The 20306-nt window shown below is 37.2% G+C and overlaps 1 pseudogene; it reads left to right on the top strand.

The window, feature by feature from the left end:
* Positions 1–16983: 16983 nt before the first annotated feature.
* LOC130028111 (ribosome biogenesis protein NSA2 homolog) lies at positions 16984–19905 on the top strand (annotated as a pseudogene).
* The last annotated feature ends 401 nt before the right edge of the window (positions 19906–20306 follow it).

Genomic DNA, 20306 nt, shown 5'->3' on the forward strand with positions numbered 1-20306 from the left:
AGTGCAAATATACTCTAAGAGCTTGCCTGACTAATTCAATAAATATCCAAAGGTCAGGTGACAAGAATGAATTATTCATAGTATACAGAAGCTAAGAGATCTTGATGGAGACTTAACCCGGCCATATCCTATAACTATATAATTTTATAAATTTAGGGGGACATTTGATTTTTTTCTAAGCATGGTAGAAGACTAACAAGAGTTTAGTTTTCTCTTTTACGAGAAAATATCAGATTTAATGCATTATAGATTTTACTATGTCTTCTCTATGGAAGAAATACAAGATGGAAGCAAGATGTTGGATATAATTATTTATCCATGTTATAGTTAGTACCACGAGGGCTTTTAATGGAGGGATAGCAACAATAGAGATGACAATGAAATAGGCAGTCACCATGAGGCAAATTTTAGGCAAAATTTATTTCCAAACTAAGAAATATTTGGAATGACAAGATATAGTCAGAAAAGGAGAAAAGATTCTCAGGACAAAGTTAATCCCTGACTGTGCATAGATTTGATGAAAAGAAATCCAGAGTTCCTGGAGCATCTTAGGAAAAATAAAATCTTATATAATCAGCTATCCAAAGCAACTCAGGGCATTCTATCTTAGAAATATCTACAATTCCTATTTCTGTGTGTACTATATTCTTTTAATACGACTCTTTTGAGTTATTGTTTTCCTTTTTCTAGAGAAGTCCATGTTCTTCCTTGAATATTCTCTACCATTTATTCAACTTTCTTCTGCTTGAATGCTTTCATTTTTATTTTCTTTCTGTGGTAAAGACAAGGAACTATGCCATGGCTGGAGGTGGGGTCTAACTTTTTTTCTCTGCAAATAACATAACCTATGAGGTTTTTATCTCAGCCTGAAAACCTCAACTTCTCAAAAATCTGGATGAACTCTCAGATTGTGTAGAGTCTCACGTGTACCTTAGCACCTTTGTGTCCATACCAAGTAGGTGCACAGAATACTCATCGTACAAAAAGATGATTTGGTATTACACCTGTTATCAGAGTTCTAACAACAACTGTTCTGTTTAGAGTAGGTATCTATTGCAAGCAATAAACATGGTACACTAATTCCAGAAACTGAGTCAATCGTTACAGTCAGAATAAAGGAAGAAGGGAAAGGTGTACCAAGATTACTGAATTCTGGATTAAACATAGTCTAGTTTATCTCATACCAGACACTCTCTAGGACCTCCTAATGCATTACCTTTTTCTCTATATCAAGAAGGCTTACTATCCATCTGGTGTTGGACCTGCAATGAAAAGCAAAGAAAGTGACAGATAAATATAGCAGAAGAAGGGTTTAGAAGAAACTCCTGAGGAATTTTACAGATTTAATAAGAGCTCAAAATTGTCTATTTTAAGTATAAAACTCGATGGTGCCTGAAAAGTCAGTAGAAAAAAAGTGAAATGGCTGCAGGACCAGAAATGAATTACAGTGTTCAGTGAATAAATTTGATGCTGTTTTTGTTCAGCCAAGATTTTAAAAAGAAAGAAAGAAACACAGCTTTCATCTTGTGACAACTGAAAGCATGCACCTCCATCCATAAAGATTATTTCTTTGTTGAACAGAACTAAATCACAAATTGATCAAGTGTGTCCTTGGGTAAAGGACACTGAACCACAGTGGGTACAGTATCCTTAAGCACAGTCTTAAAATCAGTAAGGAAAGCCCGAGCAATCTATTTTTAAAGAAATCAATTCTCCATAAAAATATAGGGCTTGACACTGAATTGAAAATAAGCCAAAACAAAGATGTAAGGAAAAGAGATAAAGTTAGGCAGAAACTTTGCTTTGAGTGGTCATGCTCAAAGCAATCTAGCACATGGCATTTCTCGAATAAGTGGATGATTACAATCTTACAAAATAGAACTTAAATATCTAGTTTCATAAAGGATTTTTTAAAAGATGTTGAAAATCTTTTTTTGTTGTTGTTTTTTTGCTTAAACCCAGTGAGAACTCCTCAGCATGCACATATTTTGCACTCTTTTTTAGAGTAAAATCTAGTGGTTTACAAGTTTGGTAGGAGGAAAGACAGCTATGATACCAGACATAATGTTTCATGCAAGAAATTTGGCTTTTCAAGCTCTCGGGGCTTTCATTTACCTTAGGGATCAAGTCCTTACTAAAGTTGCTGACACCATTTCCTCATAGGACATGGTAGTTCTTACATGATTTTCAATTTGTTGGTCATTAAATATAGATCTGATAATGAAGAGAGAGAGAAGAGAGTCCTCCTGTTCTTCATCGATTTGCTCGAGCGGGCCCAGTAACATTTCCATTATGAAACTTGTTGTTACTGTGTTTGGCATATCGAATACGTCACGGGGAAGCTTGCGGGGCTGTCTGAGACGGGTGGAGGAATCGAACCTGGCTCGTCCAGGCTGGCTGTGCGAAAGGCAAACGCCCTACCACTGTGCTATTTTATTTGCTAGAAACTAATGATACATTTTAGTTCAGAGTTTATGGGGGGGGGGGGTTGTTCCTTCTTGTTTGAGGAGAGGGGACACATTTAGCAGTGCTCAGGGGTTCTTTCTGGCTCTGTGCTCAGGAATTGCTTCCAGCAGGGCTCCAGGGACTGTACATGGTGCAGGAAATCAAACCCAGTTGTCCACATGCAAGGAAAATGCCCAACTCACTATCTTATTGCTCAGAATTCTTAGCTCAGTTTTATGCCTTCTTATAACAAAATAAAGTCAACTTAAAATATTTTGTATTTTTGTTGAGATTTTTTCTCATCTATCAAAGGCAAGGTATATAAATTAAAGGTTTATTCCCCCCCCCCTTTTTTTGCTTACTTTCACACTATATTTATATACACTATCTAGTAGTTATCCAATATAGTTTGATACATAAGTACCTAATTCTTATTTTGGAAGATTAAACGCAAGTCCTTTTTAGATATTTTTTTATTAGATGTTCATGTTTTTACCAACACGATTTCATGGCATATGAACAATGGTTTCCACAAGAAAAAGAAAAAGTACTCTATAAAAATATATCATATATTGATTCTATTTGAGAAAAGTTAAGAAACAAAAATAGTTTAGCGGCTGGAGTGATAGCACAGCGGGTAGGGCCTTTGCCTTGCACAAGGCCGACCCGTGTTCAATTCCCAGCACCTCATATGGTCCCCCAAGTACCGCCAAGAGTAATTCCTTAGTGCAGAGCCAGGAGTAACTCCTGTGCATTGCTGGGTGTAATAAAAAAGCAAAAAAAGAAAAAGCTAAAATTATAGTAGAAAATATTACAAACTATGGGGCTGGAGCAATAGCACAGGGGGTAGGGCGTTTGCCTTGCACACAGCCAACATGGTCGACACAGGTTCGATTCCCAGCATCCCATATGGTCCCCCGAGCACCGCCAGGAGTAACCCCTGAGCATCGCCGGGTGTGACCCAAAAAGCAAAAAAAAAAAAAAAATTACAAACTATACAGTTTCAATTTCAAAGAATTTTGATGCCATTTTTGTCTTTTAAAATCAGACAGGATTTCACTCAGCTACTTCGCAGAACTTAGAGAAAACTGATACTATCTGAATACTGAAATCTGCTCCTAACCAATTTAGTTATCTTTTTGAATATTAGCACTGTCTTTTTATTGTTCATTGATTTGCTCAAGTGGGCACCAGTAATGTCTCTATTGTGATACTTGTTGTTACTGTTTTTGGCATATCAAATATGTGATGGGGAGCTTGCCAGGCTTTGCCTTGAGGGTGGGATACTCTTGGTAGCTTGCCTCGCTCTTCGAGAGAGATGGAGAAATCAAACCCAGGTTGGCCACATGCAAGGCAAATGCCCTACCTACTGTGCTATCACTCCAGTCCCTAGAATTTTTTTTTGTTTCTTAACTTTTCTCAAATAAAATCAATACATAAGATATTTTGATCTTTTTGAACCTTTTTGAATATTAGATTTTAAAACTAAATTCAGCTTTTTTCCTTGTGAAGTCTTCACAAATGTGCTACTTAGCAAATCATGTGTTATGTTAAAGAATGATTTATAGTTTTAGTTCTGCCAAATATTAAGTGTGAAATGTTAAAAGAGCACTTAAACTTTTTAGCTTTAGTTTCTTTAGTTAGTATGTTTTCAACAATTTTCAATATGATTTAAAACTAGATATTTTTAACTATTATTATAAAGTTACAGGAAATTACTATGCTATGTCTAATATTTTGTGAAAAACATACAAAAATAATTATAGAACTACATCAGTGGTGTTATTAGCAGAACTTTATTTAAGAGATAATTGCTGTCTACAAAATATTAAATGAATAAAATGCTATATTTTCTCCTAATAGGATTTGATTTTTATTAATTACGCTAACATTTTGCTTTTATTAAAAACACCATGATTTACAATGTTATTCATTATACAGTTTTTTCAGTCATTTACTGTTTCAACACCACCAATGTGATCTTCCCTCCACCAATGTTCCCATTTTCCCTCCAAATTCCAACTTGCCCTCTTAGGCACAAAGTAAATTTACTTTATATTATTTGTTCCAATAAAACTTTAAGAAATGGCAACTAGAATGATCCGAAAATATATCAGTAAGAGCCAAATTTGTGATTGCTAGATGATTTTAAATTATGTAAGCAAAGAAAATAAACCCTTTAATACAATGTAATAAAATTATTCTTCTCATTTGCATAAGTAAGTTTTCAACTCTGAAATCAAGATAGATTGCATTAAATTTTATTTTGTATTTGGATAACATTATGGTAATAATCATTCCTTACCTATCATGAATAAAGCTTTTAAAGAAATTTTGTGCTAATACATTTTGGAGTTTGCATGAAATAGGAAAGGCTTACTTACATAACTTCCACCCCCTACATCTTCTTTAAGTTTGTAGTTTACAAACTTGTTCATGATGATTTCTTAAAGACTTTCACCACAATTTTCTTCTTCTCTCTACCATTGTTGCCAATTTTTGCAACCACCCCTCAAGCCTACCTCCATAAGAGGCCCACAATAATTTATTTTATATTGGTTGTTATCAATAATTTGCTAACATAATGATCAAAAAATATTTCCTTAGAAGACAGTGTAAATTGTAATTATTCACCATGGAGACATTAAGTTCTTGTATGAGGGATTTCTAAAATGTTACAGCTTTCTGTTTGGATAGTCCACATTGGTTGCTTTCTATGTTATGTCTATCCAATCTGGAGAGCTACTACTGGAATATTAGTAACGGAGAGTTTGGAGATGTCACTCTAGGAAGTTCAGAATTTTTAACTGGGCGACAGAGCTGGAGTTAAAGTTTTTAACTGGGCAGCAGCTTTGAAGTGTGGACCTGACTGCCTGGACTTCTGGAAGTACAGGGGGATGAGTGAAGCTAGCGCATCCTGACCCTGAGAAAGTCAGGAGATTTCAGTCACAAATACCCACATACCCAAATTTTCAGCAGGGTGATTTTTCTGCGTGAGACTTGGTCCAGAGACGATGGAGTCCGGTCAGAGAAACGGCAGCAATTTTGCAGCATGGGAGCAAGTGGCTCCCAGGGCTCTGTTTGGGTGGGTCCTGGGCTAATCCACCCCTCTTCAAGGATTTGATTTTTCAAAGAAACACTTTTATCTTTTTAAAGTCCCAGGTGAAACAGATATTACAAAAGGAAATTTGAAAGGAGTAGGTCAATACAATAATATTTACTTTCAAGATAAAATGCACAATCTACATATAAGATCAGATATTTTCCTCTAAAAATAACTCATTTTAAAAGGGCACAGTGTAAATGTAAACTCAGTCTAATTTCCATATTTAATAAAAATGGTATTGACAAAATCAGTTCGTGACACTTTTGGAATGAAACCTCGATCTCTGATAGTCAGTTGCTCCTCACGATATGTTAATAAGAGAAATAGTGCAGTTATTAACACTTTGACTTGACAGATGAGGCCCACAAAAGTAAGAAAAGTCAAGTGCATTTTTAAGGACTTACAAGTAACACAGAAGTACCAATTATTTTATATATGCCTCATTGTGTTCCTGGACTTTCCCTGGATTCAAGAAATGTAGTTTAAGAATAGAAATCAGGGGCAGAGAGAAAGTACAGGCGTTATGATGCATTTCTTGCACATTTTGATCCTAAGCACTAATTGAAGTCCCAAAGGAAGCTCTGAGTGTAATTCTGGATGCCTACCTAGGTCCACTAAGTGTGGAACTGCAGGTCTTCATTACTACTAGGGTCATACAGGTAATCACCTTCATGTCAGTGTCTGAGATTCCCACATCCATAGATCAACACATTGAACTGCTCACTCATTTGACTAGGTATTCTGCTCAATTAAATTAAGAAAGTCTATCACTAACATTTATAAATCTCATAAATTCTGCCACTTTAAGTGTATGGGTTCCAATAAAAATTAAGAAAATAAAGTTATTGATCACTTGATCACTTGATTCCCTGTTACTCATAAATTTGCTCGAGCAGGCGCCAGGAACGTCTCCATTCATCCCTGTTGCGTGCTAGTATAGCCCAATGGCATCTGCCGGTTCTAGGAACATGAAGAGCCTCAAACTGATCGTTCAGGGTCTTGACGAAAAAGTCTGATCATCTCGTAGGTGGGCATCCACGTGATCTTTTGACGTCCCATGGAATCCAGTCAGTAATGGCTCTAGTCCAGAGGTCGTCTCCAAACCTCATTATGTGTCCAGCCCATCTGATTTTTGATGCCTTGGCAAATGAGACAGCATCCCTGATTCTTGAGCGTTGATGGAGATCAGAACTCCAGATTCTCTCATTTGAGTGAAGCATGATACTCCAAACATAGCTCTTTTGATTCTTCTTTGAGATACCTGAATAGTGTTCTCATCCTGTTTTCGGAGGGCCCAGGTCTCTGAGGCATATGTTAATGCAGGAAAAACAGTGCAATCGAAGAGATGTGCTCGGAGCTGGAGGTTCTTTGTCCTCTTAGTTATTTCTTCAACACTCTTGAAGGCATTCCAAGCTGCTCTCTTCCTCCTGTGTAACTCAGGTGCCAGGTGATTCATCATGTTGACTTCTCGACCTAGGTATATATAACTGTTGCATTCAGAGATGGTCATTCTGTTGAGAGTGAATGAAATATCGAGAACAAGACTGTTTTTAGAAAACTTAAGAAAAAGTCAGTATACATTTTTTATGCAACTTAATTTATGGAAATAATGCAGTATTGATGATTTTTTTTCTTTTTGTGTCACACTCAGTGATGCTCAGGGTTACTTCTGGCTCTGCATTCAGAAATTACTCTTGGTGGTGCTGGGGAGACCACGGATCAAACTCAGGTCAGCCATGTCAAGGCAAATGCCCTACTCGCTGTACTATTGGTCTGGTCTCACAGTACTGATGAAATTTAAGTGTTATTTTCTCTTTAGCTTTTGCATAATATTTTTGTCACATAGTTATTTTTCTTAAAATATATTAAATCACCATGTCTTACAAAATTATTCATAATTTACTTTCAGTTCCTCTATGTACCTTATGGACTATTGTTTGATAATGAGGTCTTTAATCCATTTGAATCTGAATTTTGTGCAAAGTGTTACAAAGGGATTCTGAGTTTACTGGTTTTTTTTTTTTTTGCATATGGCTGACCAGTTTTACCAAAATCATTTATTGAAGAGGATTTCCTTGTTCTATTTTATGCTTTTCACTCCTTTTTCAAAAATTAACTGATTTTGTACCTGAGGATCTGTCTCTACATTTTAAATATTATTCCATTGATCTGAGAGTCTGTTTTTATTCCAGTACCAAACTGTTTTAATTACTACCATTTTGTAGTACAGTTTGATATTGTGGTATATATATTGTCATATATCTTGAATCTATACAAAGTTTTGAGGACTATTGTCATTTTGCTCCCCATCCAAGAGCAGGGGGTGTGCTTCCATTTCTCCAAGTATACTTTTATTTCTCTAACTAACGTCTTGTGTCATGTCGTTTTCTTTGAATAGGTCTTTAACCTCTCTTTTTAAGCTGATTCCTATGTATTTGGTACTTATTTTTCTCAGACACGAGCGATAGCACAGCGGTAGGGCGTTTGCCTTACACGCAGCCAACATGGCCGACCTGAGTTCGATTCCTCCGCCCCTCTCGGAGAGCCCGGCCAGCTACCGAGAGTATCTCGCCCGCAGGGCAGAGCCTGGCAAGCTCCCCGTGAAGTATTCGATATGCCAGACACAGTAATAACAAAGTCTCCAATGGAGACGTTACTGGGCCCGCTCGAGAAAATCGATGATCAACGCGAGGGCCTTTACTGTAAAAATTATTTTGAAAAAAATCTCTCCTTTGTGTTTCTCTATTCGCATATGGAAAGCTGTGGACTTTACATGCTGATTTCATAATCTGCCACTTTACTATACAAATTTATCATTTCCAGGACTTTTTTTTAAGAGTTGTTAGGGCTTTCTAAGTATAGTTTTTTTTTTTTAAGAGTCGTTAGGGCTTTCTAAGTATAGTTTATTTTTGTTATTTGTGAGAGCTTGACTTCTTTTTCTATCTGGGTGTCCTGTTTTATTCTTGCCTAATTTCTCTGGTGAGGACTTCCAATACTAAGCTGAGCACTACTGGTAAGAGTGGGTAATCTTATCGTGACTGATCTTAAACCTGTTCTTCATTAGAGTATAAAGTTCACTATGGGCTTATGGTAAATGGCTTTACCTATGGTAAGGAAAGTCCATCCATGAAGTTAAGTATGATTCCTTCAAATATGAATGAGAATCTGGCTAGGTAAAGTATTCTTAGTGAGGCATTCATTTCATTAAATTTTTAACTATATCCCACCACTGACCTCAGGCCTGGAGAATTTCATACGATAAATCTGCTGTAAATCTAAGGTATGATTATTTGTATGTAATTTCCTTCTTTGATCTTGCTGCTTTCAGTGTTGTGTCTATCTATGATATTTGATGTTCTTATTAGGATATGTCTTGAGATCTTTTCATTGGGATTTCTTTTAAGTGGCACCCTTTGGGCTTCTTGGATCTGGATTCCTGGCTTTTCCAGCTTTGGGAACTTTACAGCGATGATTTCTTGAACTGTTATTACTTCATTGGAGTTGCCTGCTTATTACTCTGGGACTCCAATGATTCTTTTGCTGTTCCTCTTGAATTCATCCCATTCATTTCTTACTTGGGGCTGGAGTGATAGCACAGCTGGTAGGGCGTTTGCTTTGCATGCGGCTGACCCAGGTTCATTTCCTGCCTCCATCTCGGAGAGCTCAGCAAGCTACAGAGAGCATCCCACCTGCATGGCAGAGCCTGGAAAGCTCCCCATGGTGTGTTCTATATGTCAAAAACAGTAACAACAAGTCTCACAATGGAAATGTGATTGGTGCCCACTCAAGCAAATCGATGAACAATGGGAGGTCAGTGCAAAGTGCAGTGCTACATCTCTTACCTGACCTTGTGCTGTTCTAAGGTCTTTTTCCATCTTCTTTTGTTGCCTGTATACTTACTGGATTGCATCTTCAAGCTGACTGATTCTGTCTTTAACTATTGTCATTTTACTGTTGAGGGCAACCATTGAGCTTTTTATTTCATCTACTGAGTTTTTAACTGATGGCATTTCTGTTTGTAGTTTTCTTATTTCTGCTCTCATTTCCTCCTGTATCTTATTGACTATTCATTCCACTGTTGCCCTCACATCTTCCTGTATTTTATCGGATGTCTGTTCCACTGTGAGCTCATTGGACATCCTCACCATATCATCTCTGAATTCTTTATCAGAGAAATTGTGTATGTGGATATTCCATGTTGAGACTTCAGGACTCCTATCTTCCTCCCTACCTTGGGGTGGGTTCCTGAGCTGTCTTCCCTTAGTGCCTAGTGAAGTCTGAGGGTAGTGATCTAGGATTTTCCTTTCATTCCTTTGTAACTATGTGGAGTTACTTTGGAGATGAATCTTATGAGTTATACGGAGGGAGTATAAGTGTGGCCACGTTAGAGGCTACCTACTGAAAAAAAAACACAACTTTCACCTTTGTAACCTGTGGGTGAGGTTTAGAAGAGATCCATGGATTTAAATCCTGTGCAATTGCCTCCTATTAATTTGCCCAGTGTCCGTGCAGCTTCTTCTGTCTCACCTGGTTCCTGGGAATATTTTCATATTTTATTAACAGTTATTATTATGAATGGGTGCTTACCGTGCATCTATTGAAGGAATCATATAATTTTTTTGTTTTTCCTTATATGGTGTATTACATTGATTGCCTTGCATATGTTGAACCACTCTTACATTGTCAAGACCCTTGAATTTATACACCATGACCAAGTAGGATTCATTCCCAGCTTGGGACCCACCATCCCTGCCAAATGCAAGTAAGTCTTGAGCACCTATATGTATGGTGCTAGAAACCAAAATGATAATTAAGTATCCATAGATATGGGAAATATATGCAAGTATATTAAAGATATTTTATCATATCAAATGGAAAACATAGCTCTAAGGCATAAGATAGTCACAGAAATGATACAGAAACTTCAAACATATGAATAGAAACATTATTTGACCTGACTAATTTGCTATTTTTATCATATTGCTGAATGCAACATAGCTGTCAAATGTTATAAAATCATATCTAATGATATGACATTAAAAAGTTCTTTGAAGTTGTTGTTACCAAACCTGAGACATTGGAATAATGTGTGTGTGTGTGTGTATGTTTGTGTGTGTGTGTTTGCGTGTGTTCCTGTGTGTGTGTGTACAGGAGTGTTTTCTCTGTAGTCATTCCTCTCAGGCATCAACTATTACTGCAGAGATTTATTTTTTCCCATGGAAAGTGGTCACTAGTCTGAAATTATGATGATCCACAGTGGACCTGTATACTGTCACTTTTTCCATATAACCTGATAATACTGTAAATTTAGAGGAGAATTACTTCAAGTCATTGCAGAGAGTTTAGCAAACTAGAGTCTAACGGTCATATAAAAATAAATGATATAACTTACTGACTCTTACATTTATCTCCAGTCTTTCTCTCTACTCTTGTCATACTGTTCTTTGGTAAATAATTTTGTCATTCACCTTTGTTTTCAAGATTAGAAATATTAATTTCTAATATTTATATTAATTTATTATAATGTATCTCTCATGTGTATATCACTGAAATATTTAATATTCTTTATACACATATAATTTTTAAATTGTATTATAATATTTTGACAAATTATTTTCAGTTCTTTTATAACATGACTAGCAAACAACTCAGTGACATTGATTTCCAGTCAAATATTCAGTCATGTATTGGTAGAGTCTTCTGACATATTCATTAAATCATCTGTTTGTGATTCTGTAAAAACTTCTAGTATTGATTCCCACTTCCAGACTCATTGACACCAGCTCCATTTAATTTCCTTTCATCCCATTCTTTCTACTTGTTTTGTCCTCTGTGTCCTATTTTATAATTTTTTTCTTTCTCTATTCTATAAGATTGAGCTCTATGAAACATTTTTGTTGTCTTATAATTTCTTACTGGATTTTTAAAGGCACCAAAAAATGGAAAATTATAAGAGAGAGTTTGGTCTATCATTTACCCATTCTCTCTATACTTTAGGATGTTCCTGATAGTGCTACTTTGCTTCATGATTACAGCTTCTCGAAATGATTTCAGTCCTCAGACTCTTATGTAAACTTAAAAATAGTGAGCATGGGGGACTAAAATAATACCATGTAGCCAACCTTGATTCAATTGCTGATGCCATATATGGTCCCCGAATACCTCCAAGAAGTGATTCCTGAGTACAGAGCCAGAGTAAGCCTTGAGAACTGTGTGGTGTGGCCCCCGATTAAAAAAAATATGATAGACTTCATACTGGTATGTGTTTCTCTAGGCAATTAAATGCATATTGAAAGAATCCTCATAATCAAAATAAAATTTATTCTAGGGGAAATTACCAGATGCTACTTATCTGGGGGTTGTTCTTTTAATTGATCAAATATTCATCTACACTCTTATGTTTGTTTTAGGTGTATAATTTTCCGACTCTTTTCTGTTCACCCACATGCTTTTATTTCTTCTTATCTTTGCTTAGGTAAACTCCACCATATTTCTGAACGTTAGCCCAACCCCTTATAGTAACATTTTTAGGAGAACTTTTCTCACATTTAACAACAAAAGCATTATATTAAAAATAGCATACTAGGATTTTAATGTTCTATATCATTGTATCTCTTAATACTTACAATATCTGAGATGAGGCTTAGAAGATTTCTACAAATTAACACAACTGTAAATTAAAATTAAGGCTTGAAATCATGTGACTTCATGAAACGTAAGCTCTGAAATTTCTACACTTTGAAATGTACGCTCTAAAATTTCAACTGCTTTAGGGTAGGGGATGTGACTAGGTAGTAGAATTCCTGCCTTACGTGTGTGAGGCCTGACTTTGACTCCAGGCACCACAAAAGTGAAAAACAAAAACTAAACTATGCTTTATAATAGAATGCTAGTCTGGAAGGTAAAATAAATTGGGAAATAGAACCATGTAACAATTTTAATTTTTCCGAATCATGACTATGGAATTTTTATTTAACTTTTGTGCCTTCAAATTTTCTTAACTATCTCATTTCTTAGATTTTTCCATTGCATACTAGTACATAACAGAGAATGTGGATATTGAAATGAATATTTTACTGCTATTAAATTTATAAATATGACTACATTAAGTATTAATATTAAAAAGAAACTCCTATTAGACTTTGTTGCACTGAAAAACTCTGAAAGTGTCCATTTTGTTTAAATCCCTAATTTAACATGAGGCACTGACTAAATGTAGTGATCTCATCTGATCATCTCGCTACTGCAAATAATATTTTCTCTCTTCTTTGTAGTTTTAATTGTCTAACAATAATAAATTTATCATATATCAATAACAAAAAAATTTACTCTTAATGGCATTATTTGGTTTGCCTTATATATTGTGATTACTTTTGTCTGCATGAAACATTGTAACTTAGGTACACAGCAAGAAAGCAAAACAAAACAAAACAAAACAAAAAACATTAGCAAGGTCAGAGAGATAGGACAGGGTTAAGATCTTTTTCTTGCATAACTCTGACTCCAGCCCTGTCTCTTCTCACTTGGAGTGTTTCATTTGAGAAATCCGATGTGAATTTTCCCTTGTGTTAGGAGTTTTGCTTCTTTCTTATCACTTTAAGGACTCTCTTTCTCTCTAATTCTCACTATTACAATTATAATATTAAAATTATAGTATGTGTTCTATTGGAATTTATTTTGCTTGACACTTCTGGATCTCCTAGATAAGTGCAGAGTCCCTTCCAGGCGGAAGTTCCCAGCCAGTAGATCTTATGCACCTGTTCTCCCCTTTATCTCCTCTCCTTTCGGAATTCTGATGATGCAGAGATTGTTCCTCTGGCCATTGCCCATTAAATGCTTGGATTTTATTCATTCTTTACAAAAATCTCTTTTCTATTGCCTCTTCTTTATTCATGATGCCATGTGCTTTGGCCTCAAGGTCACTGATGTGATTTTCAGTCTCTTTCATTCTACCACTAAATCTTCTTCTATGTTCTCCCCTTGTTTTAAGAGTTCTTTAATTTTACCCCATAAGGAGTGAAATAAACATGCTGAATAAGAAAGTGAACTTACTTGCTTTGTTTGGTTTATGAACCAAAATAAGTTTGGAAGTATTTTTATTAATCATTATAAAAATTGAATTGGGGATTGATTGCCTAGATAGGTATTTATATTAATGAGTAAATAAAAAATAGATAAAAAGGATTAAATATTTACAATAAATATAATTTACATATGTAATAAAGAGACCATATAAATTAGCAAATCTCCAAGATCAGAAGCAGATAAGAGACATAAATATCACACACACACAAAAATGTGGGCCTGGGGTGGGGAAGAGGTGGGTGTGGCGAGGATAATTCAAAAGGCCTGATACTAGCATGAAGTGGCCCTGAGTTAGAGGCCTGGTGTTGCAGACTGCTTCCTCATCATCAGGTGTGACCTTGGGAGCCCCTAGCGCTACTGGAGTGGACATGGTGGTACCCAGCCCCCAGCACTGACTGAAAAGCAGCACTGCATCTCCAGACCTGAGTGTGGAGATTTTCAGGCTCAGGCAAATTTCTCAGGAAAGGGCCTACTCAGTCAAGTTGTGTGATCTTCTGGATGTGTTGTTATTTTCACTCTGCCGGCATGTTGTGAGGATCTTTGCATTGAATCTCATCAGGGATCTTGATCTGTAGTTTTCCTTTTTGTGCTGTCTTTGTCTGCTTTGGGTATCAGGGTTATGTTTGTCTCATAGAAACTGGGAGGAGTTCTGTTTCTTTCACCTTCTGAAAGAGCCTGAAGAGAATTGGCAGTAGGTCTTCTTTAAAAGTTTGGAAGGACTCACTAGTGAACCAAGCTTGTCCTGGTCTTTTGTTTTGGGGAACCTTTTGGTTAGCATGTAGATATCCTCTACAGTAATTGTCTTGTTGGAGTATTCTGTATTTTCTTGTTTTAGCCTGGAGAAGTTAGAAGAGTTCAAAAATGTATCTATTTCTTCTAGATTCTCTCATTCCATCGCATCAAGATTTTCAAAGTATTCCCTGATGATCCTTTGCATTTCTACTGTATCTGTTGTGAAGTCTCCCCTTAGATTTCTAATTCAGTCTATTAGGGGAGCACAGCAGTAGGGCGTTTGGCCAGCCCAGTCAAGCCAGGTTCTATTCCTCCGCCCCCCTTGTAGAGCCCAGTAAGCTACCAAGAGTAGAGTCCTGGTGGCAAAGCCTGGCTGGCTACTTGTTATGCATTCAATATGCAAAACACAGTAACAAGTCTCAAAAATGGAGATGTTACTGGGTCTGCTGGAGCAAATCGATGAACAACAGGAGGACAGTGACAGAAATAGTGACAGTGAAAGTCTTGGTAGTGTTCGTAGATCTTATTTATCTTTTCAGAGAACCAGGTCTTGGTTTCATTAATCTTTTGGATCTATTTTTTATTAAAAGTTATTACTTTTTGCTTTAAGTTTATCATTTTCTTCCTCCTTCCTGCTTTGTACTCCTTCCTTCCTTCCTTCCTTCCTTCCTTCCTTCCTTCTTTCCTTCCTCCTTCCCTTCCTCCCTTCCTCCCTCCCTCCCTCCCTTCCTCCCTTCCTTCATTTCTTCCTCCCTTTCTCCCTTCTTCCCACCCTCCCTCACTCCTTTTCTTTCTTCCTTACCTTCTTTTTGTTTGGGGCCACACCCTGCAGTCATCACAGATAACTTCTGGTTATGTGCTCAGAGATCACTCCTGGGGATATTTGAGGCAACGATATGGTGATGACAATGAAAACTTGTCAGCCTTATGCAAAGTAAGTGATCTGACCACTATACTATTGCTCCAGCCATTGAATCCCTTAAATTTTATCTGTGTGAATGAAACAATGAATATCAATATAAATTAGAAATGAATATGTCCAGAGCATGTGAGATTTGTTGTGGTGGGGGGGAACATACTTGGTGGTGCTCAGATGTTACTCCTGGTCTTGTGCACAAGGCAACATAATAAGATACTCTCCATGTCATGAGAAAATATTTTCAAATAATACATTAGATAAAGAACTAATATCCAAGATAGAGTACTCATAAAAATAAAAAACAAATTAATAACTCCATCAAAGAATGGGGATAGTATATAACTAGAAACTTCACTTAAAAAGATGTAGAGAGGATCAGTAGGTATATGAAAGAGCAATCGCTGATATTTATTATCTAGTAAATTCACATAAATGAATAATGTGATTTTATCTCGTATTAAGCTATCTCTTTGCATCCAGAAATTTAATGTTTCATGTTTTGATGAGCTGTGAATGCAAGGCATACATGCAAGCCAAGTGTTTTACAACTTAAACTATATCTCCAGCAAAAAGTGTCTATTTTTACCACAAAAATATTTATCTTTCCAAGAAAATTTTGTATAAACATGAAAACAGTGCATCAAACCATCAATAAATAAGCATAGCTTATATTTCTACAGTAAATCTTCGAATTCAAGTTTTAATATCATCATCACTTAAACAAGATTAAAGTGTATCAAATGTATAATATTTGATTACAGATGTAAATTTTTACTTAAGGCCTGACAGTTATTTTAATTATCAAAATTAGATGCTTTAGTTCATTATTTATAATTCTTATCCATTTGAATAAAAATATCTTAACTAATCAAACAGCATAGCTTAAAACTTACAAACAAAGCTAAAAACAGACTTTAGAAGTTGAAATGTCACTAACATAAGAAAGGATCTTTGTATGTTAGTAAGTACTGCGAAGGAAGGTCTTGTGGAGATGTAGTAAATTCACTTTCCTAAAATCAAGAACAACAGTGAAGGCCATAACATGGACCTTAGAGCTCTTCATGAAGGTCAGATTCCTCTACGTATCACTGAAGATTTTTTTCCATAGGATTAAATTAGTGAGTACCTAGGAATGCATTTAATTTTCTATAAAGTCAAAGATAAAGGATTTGCTTTAATTCTGTAGAACAAAATTATGTATTTTTAAAACCCAACAATTATGCCTTTTATTTTTGTCTAAGTAGCCAGACCTGCTAATTCCCCATGACCTTCTTCTTGTCTCCAAACTTGTAAGCCCAGAGAATGCAGAGGAACGGTATGATAATCCAGGGCAATGAAGATAGATGGAGCATTAGAGAAACAATCTAGGAGAGAAGATTTACAACTTGACCTTCTGATATACTTAGAACAGCACCATTAGCTGTCCTAATTCCTTTTTTCTAGCAATTAGATTTTTTAGATCTTTTTTTATTCTCAAAGATACTCATTGCTTATATTATCAAATTCTTACCTTAGTTTTTTATATAGTTTATTTTTGTTACCCTGATTTTTAAAAAAATCTTTATTATTTTATATATTCAATTATTTCTTTCTAAAAGATGTTTTGAGTTTTATAAGTTCTTTTGTATTTTGATTTAAAGAAAAGAATAAATGATTATCCAAAACATATAAACTTTAAAAAGAACATTAGTTGCTCATGAGTTTCAAATGCCAAAAGTTCAGTACTTTGGATACTTGGGCAGCTCTACCAGAAAGTCCTGAAGCCATCACAAAGCCACAAACTGAATGTATTGAGTAACACCTTAGGCACTATGGATGTTATTTGAATTTCCATGAGAAAAAGAGAAAGAAGATCAAGAGGCTTAAGAGCCTTTAAAAAAAGCAAAAATGATGATTGGCCTGAAGGCTAAGCTCTATCATAAACAGTGTAAAGGTAAAAAGGTAAACAGTGTAGTACTGAAAAAATACAAATGAAAAAGACTGTTAAGATGCATGAAAGGAGAATTCCCAAAGGAAAGAATGATGGAAAGACAGTACAAGAAGCCATACCTGTATATCTGGGTGGAAAGAGGGATAAAGTCCTTTTCCATATGAATAAACAAAAAGAACAACAAATAAATAGCAGGGAATTGGGAAGTTCATCTCCAAGGAGAAACAGAAGTATTAAACATTATTCAGACAGGAAAGAGAAAGAAGAAAGCATGAATGAGGATGGTTACTAAAGTTTACTTTGTTGTTGATGGCTTCACAAGAAACATAAATTTGAAAAATTCATTAGGCCAAAGGGCTGGAGCGATAGCACAGCGGGTAGGGCGTTCGCCTTACACGTGGCCAACATGGCCGACCCGAGTTTGATTCCTCCGCCCCTCTGGAGAGCCCTGCAAGCTACGAGAGTATTCGATATGCCAAACACAGTAACAACAAAGTCTCCAATGGAGACGTTACTGGGCCCGCTCGAGCAAATCGACGGTCAACGGGAGGGCCTTTACCTTTACCTTTACCATTAGGCCAATGGGTTTACATTTCAAAAAAGGCTTTGTAACACATCTTGAACTGAAAGTTACCTTTTGCCTGCCAACACTTGGTGTAAAAAAGATCCTTCATCTTCACTCTATGCTGCCTTGGTGCTCTCACCAAAGGTACAGTCATGAAGGTGAATATGAGCAAGTAGGGCCTTGTCACAGAGGGAGGCAAGGCTATTTGGGAAAAACATGTCCAGGTTACCAACAATTCTGAAAATGCACTCTTACTGGTTTGACAGTAACTTCATACAAATAACTCCTTATAATTATGAAAGACTGCATACCACTGAGGAGAGCCACCATTGACTACCAAAATGCCTAATATGTATGCAGTCATCAAGAAAAATGCATATGATGTTGCACAAAACATTAAAGTAAGTGATCGTGTTTTTTTTTCCAAAGAGCATTAATGGTAAGGTAGTTAAGGTTCTTGCCTTACATGCTGCTGATCCTCGCTTGATTCCCCACACCTCATATAGTCCCTGAAGTCCAGCCAGGAGTGATCCCTAAAAGCAGAATCAGGAGTTAGCCCTGAGTACAGCCTGGTATGGCCCAAGTACAAAAACTAAAATAAAATAAGGGCACTGATAGAATGCTGAAATATATAAAACATATGTTAGTAATATATCAATAATTTGATGCATATTAAGATTTTAACATTGAAAATCAATAAACGCAAGTTAGTACTTTCAGATTTTCTAAATTAATTCTAAACTCCATGTACCATTGTCTTCACTTTTTTAATTTCTAAGTCTACTTTTTAACACTTATTTTATTATCTTTTCCTCAGAATACTTTCAGTGGACTAGCCTTGAAGTTATTATTATCATAAGTCCTTTTTATTTATAGAGGTTAAGGGAACTCTAATTTTACCCACATTTTAATAAATGCTATACTCAATTTTTATGCTTTGAAAGAATGATGTTCCATGAACTCTCGTGGAAAAGCCACACATTCCTACCCAGCTGCTTTTGGGTTCAGCTTCCTAACCAGCCTGCACTGACTGTTGATGTTCTCTGCAATCTTAAGTTTCTTCCTAATAATAGTGGTAGGTAGTTAGTGGGAACTTTAAGAGACTATTGTAAACATTAAAGCACACACTGACCTCTTTGGGGGTCCTCTCTTAATGGAGTTTTCAACATCAAGTCGCACAAGATAGATGTATTTCTGACTCTAAGATTTTCCGTGGATGTGTGCTTGTGGTTGTGTGTGTATGTGTGTGTGTGTGTGCACGCGCATGTGTGAGTGCACGCATGCGCGTATGGCCATTAATTCAGGAGAATCTTCAGAGGCACTGAAACTGTTTGCCAAGATCTCTAACAAAGCATCAATTGATGTTATAAGCAACCTTGAGTAACAGAAGAATTTACATCACATTTTTCATGGTTCATAAGGAACCTCTTGTGATTTAAACGGTTTCATCAGAGAAAGCACCATTTGGGTAAGATTTAGAAAGAAGTTTCTCTTTGGAATGCTCAGTAATATTTGGTGGGAAGAAGAAGAGGGGGGTGCAATACTTAAAATACTGGTGAATTTCAGCTATTGGGTTCTATCTTATGGGAATCGTTTGTTAGTTTCAGAGGTCACAATTACCAGCAAATTTCTCACTGTTTCAGTTCAGTCTTTTTCCCATAGCGGTCCTTCCTTCTCCACCCTTTTAAGCTGCTTGGCACTGGCACTTCCCGGTTTGCCATCCCAAACTTTCCCTGGCAAGCAAGGACTCCAGGCCACCAGCAGTTCAATTATCCTCCTGGTTGCAGCACAGGTGTCCATGTCCTTCTTTGAGCTCTGGAGCTTCCAAAGAGACAAAAACAAAAAAACCCAAAAACAAAAAAACAAAAAAAAAAAAAAAAAAAAAAAAACTTTCTCCTTCCTCTGGGCTTCTGCTAGCAAGTGTATCCTTGAAGTTAGCAATCTCAGCTGAGAGTGACCCTCACCCTTTCTCCCAGCGCTATCCCCACCACTCCCACCAGGCCATCAGGATTCGCAGAGCCCTCCCCTGTCCTGCGCTCGGTTCCAGTTATCTGGCCGAGGAGATGCGGGGTCCACCTGGAGGCTGTGCCGCCGCCTCCACCCGCGCGGTGTTCCCCGCGTGAGCGCTGGATTATTCCAGTCTTTGAGCATGGCAGATTTCCACCAGATGACATCATGGGAGCCGAGTGAGTGCGGGCTCCGAGAGCGGGACTGAGAAGGGGAGGGGGAGGCGGGGAGGGGAGAGGGCTGGGAAGCTGAGCCCCAGCCGGGCTGCCTGCCACCCAGCTGCACGGCCGCGAGCTCGCACAAGCGCTCCGCCCGCAACTGACAAAGGATGGGGAGATGCCAGCGCTCGGGGCTGCTGGCTGCACGCCTGCAGGCGGCCGCCTGAGCGACTTCGCCCTCCGCGGGTGAGTGATGGCCCTGCGCCTTCCGGCCTGGCAGTGAGCCCGCACCCCCGGGCCGGGTGTCCCGGCAGGTGTGTCCCCGAACCCGAGGGAAGCTTGAGCTCTAGAGCGCTGCT

The sequence above is a fragment of the Sorex fumeus genome, unplaced genomic scaffold (assembly GCF_029834395.1).
Source record: "Sorex fumeus unplaced genomic scaffold, SorFum_2.1 ptg000039l, whole genome shotgun sequence".
Lineage (NCBI taxonomy): Eukaryota > Metazoa > Chordata > Mammalia > Eulipotyphla > Soricidae > Sorex > Sorex fumeus.